General features: G+C 47.8%; 1 protein-coding gene across 3 annotated transcripts in view; it reads left to right on the forward strand.

Annotated features, from left to right (window-relative positions):
* The first annotated feature begins 3,983 nt into the window (after positions 1–3,983).
* Positions 3,984–14,910, forward strand: part of DNAJC24 (DnaJ heat shock protein family (Hsp40) member C24) — a 507,623-nt gene continuing 496,696 nt past the window's right edge. The window contains exon 1 of one of the 3 annotated variants that reach the window (XM_069623542.1): positions 3,984–4,133. The gene's annotated coding sequence lies outside the window, so the exon portion shown is untranslated. The remainder of the gene's footprint in view (positions 4,134–14,910) is intronic. The other 2 variants (XM_069623544.1, XM_069623543.1) reach the window with 2 other exon arrangements.

Consider the following 14,910-nt stretch of genomic DNA (forward strand, 5'->3'; position numbering starts at 1 on the left):
CCACCCCCCCTACCCTTACCCTCCCAAATCTCCCTCCCCCACGGGCAACCCCCAACCCATCCGTTAACTCCATCCTGGCCCCCCAACCATGAACCATACTGTTGCCGTGTTCGGGCCGCTAGTGCCAGGCCAAGTCTGCAAGGCTCCACCACCGCTAGGTGGTATATGAACAAACAAAGGCAAATTAACTAAGGATTAAAGTGTCAACGGGCATTGTGCAACTATTCGCATAACCCTTCTTATTTCCAAGCGACCTGAGACTCCTCATCCCGGATCTCTCCGGTCCTCTCGACCCCGTTCTCGATCGTCCCCTTAAGGCCTTGGGTTATTGCAGGGAGAGTGCCCGCCGATCTCGTACAGGAAGGCGCTCGCGATGTGAAGAATTGTGTTCTCCCCCCATGCTGGATTTGGAGTTTTGCCGGTAATAGCATAGAGTATTGGATGTTGTGATCCCTCAGTCGCCTCTTGACCCCTGTGAAGGACCGCGGGTGATGCCTTGGCAGTGGATCCAGACGCAGTAAAGTCATGGGCCTGCACTGGGCCCAGCGCTGCGGGCGGAGACGTCTGAGTTTTCTGCCGCTGCGCACGCTCTGCTCGCTGGTCGCGTGGTACACTCCAGCTAAAGTAAAGTTGGGCCCTTCCAGTGGGACCCACGAGGACTCAGTATCTCCCACTGGCATCTCTGGGCAACCCTGGGCCACAAGGGAGGGAGCCAGCCAGCCAACCCCCTATTCCAGGAGAATGGGTAATACGTCACAATGGAAGGCCAAGTTTATTGTTGAGGCCACCCTTCATCAGCTCAGTAACCATGAGGATCTTCCCCGGGCACGCCTGTCTTCCAAGTCCAGCCACCAGTCTTGTTGCCTCTCCTGCACTCTCTGCCTGGGATCCCCCGTGTTCCAGCTTACTCAAGGCCGCCCTGTTCGCCGGCTACAGCCTGGGGGTTGGGTCCCCACTTACCTCCATGCCAGTATCTCTCAGCACTGTGTCCAGGTGCCGTGCAGCATCCCCATCAGAGTGTGCCCGCCTCTGGGCCTCTCCCATGCTTTGTGGGCATTTATCACCCAGTGCAAGTGCTCTTGGCGGGGGGGGTGCAGGCTCCAAACTGTCTCTGCTCCCAACTGCAGAGTATGGAGTCACGGGGTTGCCATCACCGCGCAGGGGGCGTTGCGTGGTGCTTCTTCAGAGGGGCAGGGGAGAAGGCCCTGTGCTACGCGACACTCCCCCCCCGCCTCTCACCTTCCCCGCTCAGGGCACCAGGTGGCTGTAGTTCTTGTCGGTGGGCTCCGAACTGCCTCCGCTCCCGGGCCGTCCGCACGTCTCGTGCCTCTTGCGCACTGCCTTTTATTTGCTGCCCCAATCGGGCCGCTCCACCTCGTGGTTGCCCAATCCACTGCACGCAGTTATGTTGTCGCGACCAGGCCAAGGACCGAGCACTCTCCTCCTCCTGCCGGCTCCTCCTCGTGTCTGCTGTACATGCAAGGGTGCCATATGGAAACAGCAGCCAGCACTTTCACTCCAGTTTGCAGGCTTCAGGAAGGGGGGGCTCAGCTGCACTCCACCATGCCGTTCTGGCGGTTGAACTGCTTCAGAAGCGGCCGTTTGTCAGGATTTACAAGAGCCTTGCACGGAGCTCAGAAGGAAACTGCCATGTTGGCCGGGCTCTGTAGTGCCCCCCCATCCCCTTATCTTGTTTCCAACCCGCCATCTTATTTGGTTCGATTTTCGGTTGAGCTTGTACAAAACACATAGATGTCAGAGCTCTGTGCAACTTTTAAAAGATACAAGAAAATCAAAATCCAATTACACAGAAGCAGACTAACCAAATTGCAGACGCTCCCCAACCTAACTCAGAGCCTGGTTTAAAGAGATGTATACAATATTATCATAGCAGGCCTACGTCTGTGGGTTAAAGATTGCACACATGCAGAGCACTGCCAAATAAAGAGTGTTTAAGGGTGGCAGCTTTGCAGAGTGCACCCCCATTCGTAAAGTATTCATATGCCTAAGCCCTAGAGAACACCCACATGATGCTTATTTTCTCAATGTAATAAATGGCTGCCCCCATGTGGACGTCCTTCTAAGCCTACCAGCGTACCCTGTACTGAATCCAAGCCACAAGTGGTTTCCAATGCAGATGTTTTAATACTGGAGTGATATGATTAAAAATCCTGCACCTGCCTCAGCCTGGTGGCACCACAAAGGACCACCCTCAACTTGGCACGGGTAGACCGATGAAGGCCAAATAGGTCAATGGTCCCACCATCCATGCTAGAAAGGACAAATACCCGAACCTCCCGGTCAAAGGTGAAGACATTCAAAGCTAAACCTAACCTGCTAAGACTAGGCAGGCAAGGCTAAGAAAAGAACAGCACCATACGCTTCCAATCCCTGCCAAACCTGGTATCTACAATGGAGTCGGCAGTTTACACTGTTGTTTCTGTCATGTTGGTAGTAAGTTTTACAAAATGTTTTGCCATTCCCTGCTTGTTCCTCTTAATGCTGCCAGTCAACAGCTGAATATTGCACCCAGACACCCACATATGTAAAGCTGAGTATCCTCAGTATATTGATGGGCAGACACACCCATAGCATTGACTAGATCAGCTATGGGTTCCAAGCCTAGACTGAATAACAGGGCGAGAGAATAGAGACCTGCATCATCCTCTGTGTCCATTCTTCTGTCCTGTTTCCAACCTACTTTCTTCTGTCTCCTCAGCTTCTCCTCCCTTGCCATCTATTCACTTTCTGTTTAAATATCTCCACCCTCTGGCTCCATCCTTACCTCGTTCATTTTCTGTCCATCCTCCAAGAGTGGAAGTATAGTTTCTGGGGATAGGGATAACAGCATGTAAGCAATGGAGCGATGACAGTTAGAATCTGGGAATGATGTGATGGTTGGTACACTCTCTAGCACAATTTGGTTGATGCATCTCATCATGTTCATCTCAATATCTCTTCGCTCTGCCTGGAGCTCTCCCCTGTTTCCTTCTACCCATCCCTGTCTCGCTGGTGTCTCTACTAATCTGTCCCTCCTTTCCCCGACTGATAACGTGTCTCTATTTATCCATCACTCCATCCTCTAGATCCATCAGATGGAGCACACAGTGTGATGCCCGATTTTGTCACCTTTCAGGGGCATATATGAGATATGCATCTTGCAACCTGACCACAATGTTAAGTGTGCCACACACACACCCCTTTGGCATTTCTTCGATCTTGCATGCACTCAGACAACTCCCAGCCTCCATGAGCCCCTCTGTAAAATCATACTGCCAAAGGCTCAATGCCTCTCCATCAAACTAAAATATTAAAGATTGTTAATGAAGCAACCAGGGAAGAAGCCTACTTTTTAGTTTGGATGTATGATTTCAAAGCAAATGCATTACAAGTTCGCCGAGAAAAGGCCATGCCATTGGAAATGGGAAGGGATAAATGCTATCATTTGAGGTTTCCATTTTTATAAAACACGGCTTACCTTTATTTTTCTTCAGAATGGGTGAAAACAAGAGCGGTTTTAAATTGAATGAGGCATCCTGCAATGAAGTCGCAATCTATGGTGTGACAGAACAATAACTAAAAACAACATTCCTGCTGTAATAAAAATTACAACACATGTATTGTTCAGATTACTTTTCAACAAAAAAATATGCTAATGGTAACTAAGGAACACCCAGGGCATCTTAATTACTCATACTATTTCCAATTACAATGCCGCTATTATCCTCTCTCTGTCGCATCTCCCCACTCTCCCACTGGCATCCTTATTTACATAGTCTCTATCTCTCTCAAACTTCTATCCCTGCATCCTTTCTTGCATCCATCTCTGCGGGTTTGCTGTATCCGCCTTGCTTCCTATAACTATAAATGCAAACTGCAATGGACATTAGCAAATGCCAAAACTATTGGCTTTGCCCGTCCTTGTTTCTCTGGAAGCTAGTCGCGCTAACTTCGCCTGCAATGCAGCTCCTGGAAGCCGCCATCTTTGTTCTGATTGTTGACAGAAGAGAATCCTGGGGGCTCGATGCCTCTGGCCAATCAACTAACAGACTGCATGCTAAACTGGCCAATGGGAAAGGACATCGTTTCAAAGGCGGAAGAAGCAGTTTACAGCAGTGTGGATTGCACCACGGGTATGTACTTATCTCTTTTATTCACGCATCGGCTTTCAAAATGTAAAGTTTATAATGGTTTACGCGTACTTTCACAATTTGGATTTTAAAAGGAATTAATATTAATATGCTCAGCAATGGCATGTGTCTGTCTAAAGTGAGCTGACAGCCGATAACGTGAGTGCTACGTTTACCCTCCGCTCCCGCTCTCTCCCAACAGGGACTCCTCTTCTACACTGTTAGTCTGCGCCTTCAGGTGGGTGGGAATTTGGTATCACGAGCCGCAGAGCACTCAAGTACCTCGTGGCCGGACGTGAAAGTCCTATTTTTTTCCCCTTGGGATTCTGGGACGTGTAGTTTTTTTTTCCCCTTTTGAAATGTAGGAACACTACAAGTCCTGGAATTCCAGCAAAAACAGGACACCTATAGCCATGGGAAACTTAAGAGCTATGGAGACGTGTCTCTCCTTACCTGGTTTCTCCAATGTGCTGCTTGGGGGGAGTGGGAGGGGGTGGGGGTTGGGTCGCCCCAACTCTCGCTAAGATTATACTGTGCTGGGCATGAATTTGTGCTCCTCAATTCCGCCTTACACTTAGGGTTGACACCTTTTGTTTGAACCACAAACCAGACTTTAAGCCTCATCCCCTCGACACTCCCCTTTTTATCAATTTGAAAACTGTAGAGCAATTTGTAAGTACGTATATTTCAGTTTTGAAAAGGCAATCTTAATTATGAAAATAAATTATGTTAGGCTGAAAATTACATTTCACAAAATTTTACACCTGGGCATGATGAAAAGATGAGCTGCTTCTGACAAAATTGGAGCCATTGACCGTGAAGCTCTTCAGATTTTAACAAGCAGTGCATTAACACTCTTGCCAGGTCAGTAAATGGCACTGATTATTTAATTTCTTAAAATGTTATTCGTTTTAAAAGTGGGTGTAAAGATGTTGCTGGAAGCTTTATCTTAAGCTTTGAAAGCCTGTGAATCCTTTGCATAGCTCAGTGGGTAAAGAATCGGGAGCAGGGAGTTGGCTGCAGGTTTCACATAAATCACTGCAGTGGGAACGTTAACCCACCAAACCAACATTGCAGAAGAAATTCGCAGGGAAAAAAAGATGAGAACGATTCTTTAACCATTTTATAAAATGTACATCAATAACAGAATGGCCTTTTGCAAATTTAAATAAACGTAATTATTGTCCAACCAAATACATTTTTATGAGTAAGAACTTCTAAAAAACGGTTTAGGCATATCTAGCATTAACAACCTTGGTGGCCTAAGGCAGTCATAAAATCATGTCAGATAATATCTTCCAACAGAATCGTATTAATTTTGTCAAATGAGCTAATAGGCCGAGCTAGGTACACTGGCTTGTGACTGACCTTTCCCTGTTTCTCCTAGCCATTCACAGGCTTGGTCTGTTATTCAATCTCCTCAGTTGTTCTTTATTGTGCACTTGTTATCCATATCGTACAGCAGTATTATAGACATCTTGCTCAATGTTGAAGCTTAATTTTCCTAATGGAAATGCAGTTCTAAGTAAGCAGGTTTGAGAGTTTATGCGAGAATGGAAGTCATGAATGGTGTAACTTTCACTTGAAATTGGTTAACTAAATAGATCTATAATGAGGGAGTACATTCCAACGAATTTTTAAGCATTGAGAAGGGGTCCCACAATAAGCCTGACAACTCCCATCCAGCCATGGCTGTTCTTTCAACAGCATTTTACATTTCTGGGACTTGTAATTAAGCTTTTTCCAAATGTGTTTTCCGTAAATCAAATGCAAATTGACATTAGCTAAAAAGCTAATACTGATCACTAGTCTGCTTCTTTCTCAAAGCTGCCTCCATACTCCAAATGGTGGTTGTTAATCTGGGATGTATTTTCTCTCATGCCATGTCAGTCAGTGTGAGTGGTCCATCCTGTGAATGTTGTTGGTAATAATAGGTAAGGGGATGGAATAGTAAAAGTAGCATGTGGAAATTGAAACAGACCCAGCACCTTGAGGTCAAAACGGTTCAGAGTTTATTTTAGTTCATGGTGATAAAGGGCGGTGTCTTACATGAGAACAGGCTATCAGAGTATAGGAATGCATACGTCATCTGTAGCGAGAGCATATATAGCCTAAACTACAGATGCAGGCGGAGTTAATTAGACTATCTGAAAGGCAGCAGGGAATGTGGAAACAAATACGGTAGCTAGAGAGGGAAAGATCAAGTGCCTGTCTTTCTACATAGACAAGCTGACGCCCCTCTGTCACATCACTATGCTTTGACTGTTACCATAAGACTACATCAAGCTGTGTTCCTTCTATAGCACTTTGCACCACAATAAGCTACAATAAGCTACCCCTCAGGGCCATGGGGAAGAGAGGAAATCTTTCAGGTTGCAAGCCGACAACGTTAACACCAGTGCACCCAAACATTTGCACCCAGGAGCACCTATGCTAGACAACCAGTTGAAGTGGAGAGAATGGGGTTGAAACTTAAGTTAATATGTGCTCCAAAACGTATTCAAAAGACAAAACAAGTGGTAATGTGCACAATTTATACACCTGGAATGCTTTCGACAAAAATCTGGACGGGTTGTATGTCAGAAATGTGAATTTGACAATAGGCAGCTATGTCCAGTAACGGACACTCGAGCATGACATTAATGATACCCCCGAATTGCTCTGCCCCCTTTGCCAGACCTTCAATGTCTGTGCAATTCCTAGCGTCTCCTTCACCAAGTGCCCAAAGCCCCATTAGCGGTAAGAGCCGAACATGGCATGTGACATACCACTGCATGTCCCTTCTACAAGTGACACGTGCCACTGGCAGGTGACACATGCAATGCCAAAAAATGTCATAATTGAGAAATAAAACTCAGATGTGCATGTCACTACATGCCAAACAATGTCATAAAAGAAAAAATAATTTTCGAACTAACGAGCTCCGGGACTTGTGTCCATATCCTTATCCACTAAGCCACCACGCTGCTGCAGCAAAGAAGCTGTCATTTTCCTTAAAACCCACTTCCTCCGTGCACTGTCATGTGCTTCAATGTTAGTCCTTTTTTTGTTTTTAAGTCAAATGTTATTCTATAATACTAAATGTAAAGAACAGTTCCATACACAATATGTTACTGTCTAATGCTTAAAATGTCCTATTGTATTCTTTAAATGTTTTCCAAAACAGTATAGTAACAATATTGAAGTGTGTGTTTGTGTAGATTAATTCATACTTTTTACAATTTACTATATGAGGTGTGATAAATACAGTACAATTACATTTTACTTATAACATGTATAACTTATATTGCAGAGTATATACAGATTCACGAAAACGTTTTCATTAACAAGTGTTACTAAATCTTGAGATTTAGGTTAAACAGCACTTACATATGGTACATTCAGTCTTCCCAATGAACGTTTTCAGAAGCTCTGTAATGTAATATATTTGTATTAATGGAAAAGGATTAGAAGTAAGAAGCAAGAAAAACGGAAGGAGCTTGATACATACCCTTGTGCTCTGGCTTGTTTCGTAGAATTGGCGTGCATTCTGTCCTGTTGTCTGCTGGAGTTTTTCTCTTGTCTCGGTACATTTTATTTGCAGGTTCATTGCTGCCCCAGCCTACCTGAGAGCTGCTTGAATAACCCATAGTGAGGCATGGGTTTGGTGTCTGATCGAAAGTTTCGGTTGTGTTGGTAATGGAGTACTTTCTTTTGGAGATATACTGGGCCTGTCTTGTGGGGGGCACATGACTTTGAAAGCGGTCCGTCGCCAAACAGGGAGCCAGTGGAGGACGCGGTGGGTGGATGTTATGTGCTCTCTGGAGCCAAGGTTCAGGAAGAGCCTAGCTGCAGTGTTTTGGACCTCTTGGAGCTTTCCGAGTTGAATTGTGGGGCACCCAGGTAAAAAGAATTGGCATAGTGAAGGCTGAAGAAGACGATGGTCATGATCGCAGTGACTATGAGGTTATGAGGTAAGACAAGATACGTCTTAGAATGCAGAGGTGTAGATAGCAAGGTTTGGGCACAAGTCTCCATGGTGCATCCCAGGTTCTTTACTGCATTGGATGCGGCACAGGGAGGACCTAGGGAGGATGGGCAAGGGCTGGGTTGGGGGAATAGACTGTCTTCCCGCAGATCATGATTTCAGTTTTTCTGGGGTTGAGTAGGAGGTAGTTGCCAGGAGGTCTGTAGATCAGTAAAAAGCTATGTGTAAGAGATGGGTTGATGAGATATTTCACAGGGACTGAGTCACAGTCTGCATTGCACGCTTGTTGCTCAGAGTGCGAGATGGAGAGGTGTGATTTGTGGAGGATGACGATCCCGCCTGATCTGCAAGTTCTGTTATGGCCGATGAGTGTGTAGCCTGGGGGTATTGCCTTGTGGGCAATGGGTCGGGAGTCATCAGAGAACCAGATTTCTGTGATGAAAGGGGTGCCTGGATTTTCTGAGGAAATGAGGTTGTATATGTTATGCGCTTTTTGGCGACAGATCTGGTGATAATGAGGATGCATGAGAGTAAGGAGCAGGGGCAGGTGTTGTTTGCCCCGGAAAGGCGGGCTACGGAGTGCCTTTTTGGTGTTGTGGAGGGCAGGGTATGGATCCCCTGGTGGGGCCCCAATTGGGCATTGCAGTGTGAATAAGGTTGAGTGTAGGAAGTGAAGGGAGTGGGAGAGATGGTGGAAGTAGAAGGGAAAAGGTAGTTAGGGGAGGGTGAGCTGTCTCTAATTTCAAGATGGGATGGGGAGGCTCTGAGTTTTCTTTGAAGGTCAGAAAGGAGGGCGCGTGATGTATGGTTCCAAGGGAGGAGGATTGGAGTGGGAAAGGGGGTAAAGGGAGAATGTAAGAGGGGATTGCAGGCGTGGAGTCAGGAGGGTAAGGGGCAGGGGAAGGTGTAGGGTGGTGAATGGGGTCACTGAGGGGGGTCGTTTATGAAAGGGGTTTGGAAGAAAGGAAGATTTCCAGGGGATTGTCGAGCGGGCTGAAGGGGGTTTGTGCTGAAGGAGTTGAAAGAAGTGTTGAAGATGGATTTCACTAGGTTGGGAGAGGTGGCAGAAGTCGTAATGGTGTAGGTGAGGGTGCATGCAGTGGACTAGGGGAGAGATAGGGAGAGGTTTGCAGAGATGAGAGGGTTTGGGTGTTTCAAATTCTGTGTTTGAGGGGGTTCTTTGGTACCTGTGTTGTGTGTGTGAAGGTCAGCGGGGCGGCCCAGGAAGGGGTGATGGTAAGGGAAGCATGAGTGGCGCTAAGGGATGCAAAGACTGAGGAGCGAAGGAGCCCGGGGAGGGTGGTCTCAAGGGTGTTGTTAGAGGGCAGTGTGGGACGGTTGGGGCTAAGGCTTGTGAGGGGGCAGAGGGAGGTGTCTGAGCAGGGTAGTTCTTCCCCAAGGGATGGATTTGTGGAGGGTGCAGTGCTGCTATAATCAAGTGTATGGCTACAGGGAGGTTCAATGCAATGGCTATTCTCAGAATGCAACTAGAGTTAACACAGTAGTGAACTCTGAAACGCTGCTAGCGTGGGAGCGCTGGAGAAGTTCAAGTACAGCTAACGTTAAACAGTGACTGCACTCTGAATGCAGCTATGTCCAATGCAGCTCAGGGGCAATTAGGTTCAACACAGTGCTGCGGTTCAAGCACCGCTAGAAATAAAGCAGATGCTACCCTCCAATTACAGCTATCTTCAGTGCAGGGGCTATACTCGGAGAACTAAAAATAACACAGTGGCAGATTCAAAGTGCAGCTGAATTCAGTGCAGCTATGTTCAGCACAGTGGCTATACTAAAAAAATCAGTAACTTTTTTATACAGTGGCTATTGTAAGGGTGCAGAAGTATACTCGGGTCACAAAGGTGGCATGCTTGTTGGTATAGACTTATATTGGACTGAAAATGAGCAAGAACCCTACCTCTCCCTATGACTAAGAGGGTTTTCCCTGCCTCAACCAAAAAGAAGGATAATGTCAGAATGCCCGTCAAAAGTATAAAGTTCCCTGTCATGTGTCCTAAACCTATTTCCGTCCCTTACACTTTAACAGGTTGTAGATAAGTTATAGGTTTTTAACAGAAAACCTATAACTAAACTACACACTGCTTAGAACAGGATGACTCCCTTCTTCGGGGCGTCTCCCTTCCCCAAGTGTTCCTCAGCTTCTCTTTATCAATAGTCTCTTTATCACAGTTCTGTCTTCTGCCAAAGGATATGACTCCCTTCCTCTGGTCGTCTCTTGATTTGTGCCAACGTGGTCTTTCCCCCTTGGGCTTTCCGTGACTTTTGCTCGGGAGGATAGCTCAGGGGCAACGTGCTCACCTTGGAAGCAAGATGACACGCAGCAACACAGATTCGACCCCCGGGTCCGCGCTTAGAAATCTCTGGGTATTAAGCACGTTGCAGTGCTATGCGGATGACACTCAGCTCATTTTCAGGCTACCTTCAGCCCCCTCTTCTCCTTCTCTCATCCCTGACTGTCTGCTATCCAGGAGTGGTGTGCCACCAATGATCTCTGCCTTAATGCCAGCAAGACTGAGATTCTCCTCATTGGCACACCCGCTCCCTCCTTTCCTGTTACTCTCTGGCCGGCCTCTCTTGGCCCTCTTCCTGCTCCCACCTGCGAGGCTAAAAACCTCGGTGTCATATTCGACTCCACACTCTCCTTCTCTCCTCACATCTCTGATGTCTCTAAGAAGTCACACTACCAGCTGCACCTCCTCAGAGGTATTCTTCCTTTCCTCTCCTTCCCCCAGAAGCTCACTGTCTCCAGAGCTCTGGTTCTCCCTAGGCTGGACTATTGCAACAGCCTCTTTCTAAATCTGCCTGCTTCTACTCTCCGCCCTCTGCAACTCATCCAGAAAAGGACTGCAAGACTTGTCCTTGGCCTCAAGCCCAGGGATCGTATCTCTCCAGGACTGAAATCTCTGCACTGGCTCCCAGTGGCGGCGAGGATCTAGTACAAAACCCTCTGCATTGTCCACAAGGCCTTCTGAGGTCTGGGGCCTCAATACCTTCAACTCTCTCTTCCTAAATATCTTCCTTCTCGAGCTCTTTGCTCATCCGCCTCCAACTCCCTCAGGGTTAGTGCTTCTCCAAGCAGCAAATTGGTGTTAGATCTCTTTCTTCAACTGGGGCCTCCCTCTGGAACAGCCTCCCTGCCACCCTGAAACTTGAGGAGAACCATCTCCGGTTCTGGAGGCACGTTAAAACCTTCCTCTTTGCTTCTGCTTTCTCTCCGCCTCTCCCCTGCTGAACTCCTGACTATAACTGAGACTGCACTGGTTACCTGGCCACCCTCTGACCTTGGGGCCCAGATACCCTCCTCCGCCAGTTGCACACCTGCACTGCCTCCCGGGCTACCCCTGCACTTGGGGACTGTTTTTTGTATCCCTAAAGTCCCCCACCAGCACTTTACACCTGATGTCTGCACTCACCCTTGCACATGCCATCAGCTGGCCGTACGCTTGACTTACTGCTTTTACTGCTTTTATTTATTCTATCTATGCCATGTACTGCACTGTCCCCTCCCCCCCGCATTTTTCCCCTTCCCCTGCACTTGTGTGATCTGAATGACGCCTGGCCTAGTAAGATTGTTGTCTGTCTTCCCTTTGTTCCCCCTCCCTTGCCTCATTGCACCTTGAAACACGTGTGTATAGGCACATTATAAATGCCATATCATATCCTAATTAACCTATCCTATCATATCATAAAGAGTCTCACCCCTTGGACTTCTCGCAACTTGTGCCAAAGGTTCTTTGCTCTTGGTCTTCTCATAAATTATGTCAAGGTTTTCTTCATCTGGACTTCTTATGCTTTGTGCCAAAGGTTCTCTTCCCCTGGACTTCCTGTTCTTTGTGCCAAAGGTTCTCTTCCCCTGGACTTCTCATACTTTGTGCCAAAGGTTCTCTTCCCCTGGACTTCTCATCTCGTTCTGTGGGTCCCAGACCCTTTTTCAACTCTAATGTATCTTAACTAGGCCTGGGTTACTAACCTGCCAAGGCACCCTTTCAGTCTCTCTAGAGTGCTCTTTCACCCCATCCCTTTTCAACTTGGCTATTTTGATGTTTGGGTCCTTGACCCCTCCTGCAGCTTTGCAATCTCTTTTAACTGGGCCTGGTTCACTATCCTGCCAGGTCTCTCTTTCAGTCTCTTTGGGCGCTCTTTCACCCCCTCCGTTCTCAACTTGTGTCTCTCTTCTGTCCCACTGAGACGAGGAAGATGGCTTTGCAGGCTAAATGTTACCACGGCAGACACCATATAAATGTCATAGAGCCACTGTATACATTTCAGCTGTATTCTTTAGTATAGCCACTGAATTTAGCTGCTATGGGGTATCCATGCCTGCCCGGTCCCCCTACGCATACCTTTGTACTTGGTCTGCGAGGGTTCTGTTCCTCTGAAACACTAGCCAGCTTCCCCTGGGCTCTCGCAGTCTTCGTTCGGCGGCTGTATCACAGTAGTTTCTCTCAGAGCGTCGAGTATTGTCTGGACCACTCGGGAGACTTTGCTTCTACCACCGGACCCCGGATCCCACAATCATGTAATTCATTTTGCTTCCCCGCCTTGCGGTTTTCTGCCTCTCTGTTCCGGGAAGCCAGGTCTGCCAAGGGACCTCTACTCGACATTCGGCTTCCCGGCGGGAAGCTGCTCTGGGGAAGGACAGACCCTATGGGGGATGCTTGTGAGTGTTTATTTCCTGACTGCTTTCTAACTTGCAATAGCTAGCATGCTCAAATCGGATCCGCGTAGGTGTAGGTAGGGCTCTGCATCACTCTTCTCATCCTCGTGACAGTACTTTTGAGGTTATCCATATTCACTCTTCCCTCACTCTTCCTCGTCATAGTGTTATTTGCCTGATAAACACAATTGCTATGTATAAGGAAATTAGTGGAAGCAAGAGAAGAAAGAAGAGAGGATGGGGTTTTTTGAGTGCTACATAGAAAGCTGGTTATCTCTTGTCTAACAGCATGATGGTGTGGATACCGCATTCTCCCTCGACAGTCTTCACTCCTCCCAGAGAGGGGGTCCCCACCCATGGGATCCTCCCACTGAGTAACACCCACAGGGGGACTATCAGGTAGCGGCCTCAGCTCCCTGGCCCCATGGGAAGGGTCCCTCTCCCGGGCAGAAGTGACAACATCGAGGGATTCATCACACTATACTCGGCGATGCAGCTAAATTCAGTGTCTATACTATAGAATACAGCTAAAATGTATACACTGGCTCTATGACATTTATACAGTGTTTGCCGTGGTAACATGTAGCCTGCAGCCATCAACCCGATACGACTGATCAGGTAAGTCGAATCTTGGTCTGTTGTATTGTGCTGTGCTCAAAAACTTGCCTTTTTTCCACCTTGTGGGAAAGTCCAATCTGGGTGTTATGCATTCTGGTAACTGTGACATTTTTGCTGGTTCTCTCTAGGCTCCCACCTAGACGCCCCCCCCCCCACTGCACAAGACGTGCTGTTCATTGTTGGAAGTTACTTGTTCCCCTTGTGTGTCTTCCTTTGTTGTGACTTCGACCCCCTCCTCCTTCCCCTGCGCATTCTGGTTTGTGTGCCACAGGGCTGTGCACCTCTCTCTCTTCTCCCACCCCCTTCCCCTCCACCTACCTCCTTTGCAGCTCCTATGGTGCTCTCTGTCCCTCCCATCTTCTCTAACTGCTTCCTCTATCTCTTACCCTATCCCTCTCACTAAGACTGGAAGAAAGAAGTTCGAGGCACATCCTGGTCTTCAACCGAGGCCTCCCTATCGCTAATACCTACATCATTGCTTCCTCCAGACAGACTCTTACTGACATCATCTTTGTCGTCCCCTCGCCAGAACTATGGACCAATCATATATGTTATCTCTTCTTTCTCCTCCTCTCCCATCAACGGTAGCAATTGGTTGGATGTCCTCTTGGCCCCCTTCCACTCCTCCAAGACCATCATTAATGTCAATCACCTCCTTTTTGATAGGCGTTTCCTGCAACTTAACAACTTCCTCCCTTCTCCTGCTACTCCTTCCACAACCTCTTTGGCAACCTCATCTTCCTCCTCTGCCCACCCTCGGGGCCCTCTACCACCTCTGCGGTGTGTACCTCAAGCCTGTACCCTTCCGCAGAAGTCTTTCAAATGTGGCAACCTGCTCCACGTCGCCACTCTCAACTCTCGTTCTGCTATCAAACACTCCTCTGATACCTGTCACCTCCTCGAAGAACTCGACTTAGATGTGCTTGCTCTCACCAAGACATGTCTGTCACGAGTTTTGACACTCTTCTCCCTGTGGGCTATAAGATCCTCTCCGAACCCTGAAACAACTGACCTGGAGGTGGAGTAGCACTGATCTTTCTGGAGTGGGTTCCAGCCTCTGTCAGGCCTACTCCTCCTTTGAATGCCTGGTCTTCAGGCTCACTTTCTCTTCAGACCTCTCTCTAACTGTGGCCACCAACTACAGGCCACCTGCCAGGCAGCCCTCTTCCTCTTGGAACGGACCAACCTCTCTTCTTCTCTCCTTGTTTCTACTTCCCCTCCTCAGAGATCTCAATATCCACCTGGATGCTTCTAATCCCTCCTCTGGGCTTTTGTGCAACCTCTGAGACACTCTCTCTTGCCATTCTGCCCTCTGGCCCGACAAACTCTGCCAGACATACTTTGAATGTTCTTATCACCTCAGACATTCCCCTCTCCAACCTTCTGACCACTCCTCTCTCTTGGACTGACCACTTTCTACTTCCTCTCATTTGAAACTCTCTATCCTTCAGGCAAAGCCCCCTGCAGCACTGCCACCTACCTTCTCGGTCATTCTGCCCTTGAAGCGTGTGTCAGTGGAT

This window comes from Ambystoma mexicanum, chromosome 11 (assembly GCF_040938575.1).
Source record: "Ambystoma mexicanum isolate Mex_15411 chromosome 11, UKY_AmexF1_1, whole genome shotgun sequence".
Taxonomy (NCBI): domain Eukaryota; kingdom Metazoa; phylum Chordata; class Amphibia; order Caudata; family Ambystomatidae; genus Ambystoma; species Ambystoma mexicanum.